This window comes from Petaurus breviceps, unplaced genomic scaffold, assembly GCF_028583685.1.
Source record: "Petaurus breviceps papuanus isolate PSGF00001 unplaced genomic scaffold, PetGlider_PUasm1.0 98, whole genome shotgun sequence".
NCBI classification, from domain to species: Eukaryota; Metazoa; Chordata; class Mammalia; order Diprotodontia; family Petauridae; genus Petaurus; species Petaurus breviceps.
In genome coordinates this window covers 47,905,867-47,909,902 of record NW_027187460.1, presented here as the reverse complement: position 1 = coordinate 47,909,902, position 4,036 = coordinate 47,905,867, and the positions used below count along the sequence as shown (strand labels likewise).

At 38.9% G+C, this 4,036-nt stretch overlaps 1 pseudogene; it reads right to left on the bottom strand.

The window, feature by feature from the left end:
* Positions 1-374: 374 nt before the first annotated feature.
* On the bottom strand, positions 375-942 carry LOC138155962 (large ribosomal subunit protein eL24-like; annotated as a pseudogene).
* Between the last annotated feature and the right edge of the window lie 3,094 nt (positions 943-4,036).

Sequence of the window (4,036 nt, the reverse complement as noted above, 5' to 3'; positions counted from 1 at the left end):
TAGAGGATTTCTATGTTGAAAAAGTCACAGAGTGTTAACTGTTTACCCACATTTTTCAATTAGCTGGTTACCAGTATCTCTCTCAGGAAAGAAATGAGACACCTAAAGAGAAAATAAAACCTAAGTACATTTGATGAACTATACGTATATAGTTTTGAAGCATTTTGATTAAGAAGGGGTTTTAAGATCTTGAATTGGAAGTAGACATGCCAGTCACAGTGAACAGGCAAAGCAAGTGACAGTGAATTGAGTATTTAAGGACCTTGAATATGTTCTGTTAGGTTCACCCAAGGACCTTAAGGCTGAATCCCTGGCAACTTACTTGCCTTAAAACTCGTTAGCAACCCTACTTCCTAGCTCATTTCTTGTTGAAATTTCTTCTTCTTTTTTTTTTTTTGCTTCAAATTTCCTTTTATTTAATCCAATTTAGTATACAATTAACGTTTTCCACCAACTCGGGGTGCAGAAGCTTTCACAGGCTTCACAATTTTTTGTTTAGGTGCTGCCTTTGTAGGAGCCTTAGCAGCAGATGCAGCTGTCTTCTTAGTTGCTTGCTTAGCCTTTTTTGCTTCCTTAGCAGCCCTGATGGCTTGTTTTCATTGGGCCTTTTGAACTTCAGGTTTCTGGTTCCTCTTGGCCATTATATCAGCAAGAGAAGCCCCAGTGATGGCCCTTTGGAATTTAACAGCCCTGCGAGTTCTTTTCTTTTGAATCTCTTCCGACTGGCCCTTCTTGTGCTTTCTTCTATTCAGGACAGTCCAATTAATCTGCCGGGGGTTCCTCTTTGAAAGAAATGCAGACTCGCATTTTGCATTCAAAAACTGGAAAACCTTCCCGTCTATGAGGGCGTAGCGCCTCCCGTGACCCGAGTAGATCTTGTACCCACTAAAGCTGCACAGCTCTACCTTCATGTCTGCAAGCGTCAGGAAGATGGCGAAGAGGTCTTGTTGAAATGTCTACAAGTCCAATTCTGCTCACTTCAGGATTTACTTTTCCCCACATTGAGAATTCATGTAGCATTTGGGCAAACAGTAGCAGTTTGGCAATGAACATGTTTTTCTCTTATAAACTATAGCTTCCCCAATTCTGTGAAATATTGATGATCAGGAGTGAAACTTTAAAATAAAAGCAATCAGAAAGAAGCATGAGCAGGAATGTGTTTTTAAAAATATGGGGCCTCTGTCTCCTCTGCTCTGCCAGCAGCTCTTCAGCTGAGAATGTACTACTCTGCCAAGTTCATCTCTACCCCTGCCCTTGTGAGGAGCAGCTCTCAGCTGCTGAGTAGACCACTATCTGCAGTGGTGCTAAAACAGCCAGAGGTATGGATAAATGAGAATCTCAGCATTTTGGCAGCATCAGGTCCCTTGACCTCTCTTGTACCCAGAAGTGTATTCCAAACTAGTGCCACCTCAAGGGACATTGACACAGCAGCCAAGTTCATTGGGACTGTAGGGGTGGCTGGCTCTGGAGCTGGGATTGGGACTGTGTTTGGAAGTCTCATCATCAGTTATGCCTGAAGCAGCAGCTTTTTTCCTATGCCATCCTGGGCTTTGCCCCTGCTTGAGGCCATAGGGCTCTTTTGCCTAATAGTAGCCTTCCTCATCCTCTTTGCCACTTGATGGAGCCATTTCTATCCCCCTATGTTTCTGAATGTTCCTCCTTGTCCTCCTGGTCCTTCCATGTCTCTTCCAGCCTGTGTATACCTCCACCTCCATCTTACCAGGCAGCCTTGGGGAAAGCCATGGCCTCAGGGTTTGACAGAGGGAAGACAAATAAATACTGTATTAATAAGCTGCTAAAAAAAAATTTAAAAAATGGGAACAGCCCTTGTATTCTCCTCTCTCTTTTCTCCCCTTTACTTCTTATTCAAAATATGATTAAATATATTTTACAAGTTCATATAAATTAAATCAATATGAAATAAATATGGAAATGACATTCACATCTTTCCCTAAATATTCATTAAATAAATATTAATAAATGGGAAAATATGGGGTGGCCAGGTAGCACAGCGAGTAAGAGTACTGGCTCCAGTGTTGGGATGACCTGGGGATCGAATCTGGCCTCAGACACTTAGCACCCACACTGTAACACCTGGCCGTGTAACCTTGAGCAAGTTACTTAACCCCAATTACTTAGGGGAGGCCAGGTGGCTCAGCGAGTAAGAGCACCATCCCCAGTGTCAGGATGACCTGGGGATCAAAAGCCCGGCTCAGATACTTAGCACCTCATCCAGAATCAACTGGCTGTGTAACCTTGAGCAAGTTACTTAACCCCGATTGCTTTAAAAAATAAATAAATGGGAAAATACCTAAAAAGAAAATTCCCAGCATTTAAAAAAATAAACAAAGGAGACAGAGACTGGCATCATGAAAAAAAAAAGGATACACAAATACTAAAATTTAGATAGAGAATATGGAGTAATGGCATGACTTTCTGTAGAATTAAACTCATCATATGAAAGTAAAAAAAATGTTATTCCTTATTATTATAGCCATTTTTGAGAGGAGTGATTCCAATGAAGAAACATTTCATCTCACTTTAAACTACAAGCTCAAATATGTAAGAATGTTCTTTCCTTCCTTTCTTCCTTCCTTATTTCTTTTCTTCCTTCCTTTGTTCCTTCATTCCTTCTCTCCTTCCTTGCTCCCTTCTTCCTCCTCCTTCTCCTTCTCCTCCTTGTTTTCCTTCTTCCCTTCCAAAGTTGCTTCAAGAAAGGCATTCCCTCTGACTACTTCGATCTCCCACCTTTCTCATTGGCACATATTTGTTGTATTCTTTAGCTGTAGGCAGGTGAACTGTGATTTAATCTTGACCTATAGGATTATAATAAAATGTGAATCAACATAGTTCTCTGATGACAGGCTGTGATTCTCAAATGCTTTTTGCAGCAAAAAAAGATATTTTTAGTGAATCATGAAGTTTTATTTTGAGATACTTATAAGATTTTAAAAAATAGAACTTTAAGGGGAATAAAAAAAGAACATAAACAGGTAGCACCTGTCGCCACCTATATATCCACAATGCCTATGGTTTCCTTGTCCAGCACTTTCCACACAAACTCTACACACACTTACCTTTCCAGTAACAAAAAGAACTCCCATGAATGATAACCTAAAATGACAAAGTTTTCAATGATTACCATCTTGCTAAGTATCATACCCACCCCAATCCAGTCAATCTGAATTCGTGATTGTTATTATTCAAACCTAATTATCCATCTTCCATTGATTATTCCATTACTATTTTTCACACCAACCTATCTGCTTCCCAAATCTCTCATCCAAATTTACTCAACATTTTTACTGTGCTTTTCCATTCTTACTTGCTCCATCTTCTTCATTGAAAATAGGGTCTCTCAAGGTGACCTAGCCATACCAGATCTAAAACTGTATTATAAACCAGCAATCACAATGTCTATTTGATACTGGCTAAGAAATAGAGTGGTGGATCAGTGGAATAGGTTAGGGACACAAAGCAAAGTAATCATTGACCATAGTAATCTACTGTTTGACAAACACAAAGACTCCAGCTTCTGGGATAAGAACTAATTATTTGATAAAAACTGGTGGGAAAACTGAAAAATAGCATCGTAGAAACTGAGTATAGAGCAGTATCTTACACCATATACTAAGATAAGGTCAAAATGGGTACACAATTTAGATAAAAAGGGTTAAACTATAAGCAAATTAGGAAAGCAAGGACGAGTTTACCTGTCCGATCATGGAGAAGGGAAGAATTTACAACAAAAGAAGAGATAGAGAACATTGTGAAATGCAAAATGGATAGTTTTGGTTACATTAAATTTTAAAAAAAATGCATGAATAAAGCCAATGCAACCAACATTAAAAGGGTAGAATAAAGCTGGAGGAAATTTTACAGCCAGCATCTCTGATAAAAGCCTTATTTCTAAAATATGTAGAGAAAGGAGTCAAATTGATAAAATACAATAAAATACATCATTCCCCAATTATTGATAAATGGTCAAAAGATATGAACAGGCAGTTTTCAGAGGAATGAACTAAAACTCTTTATT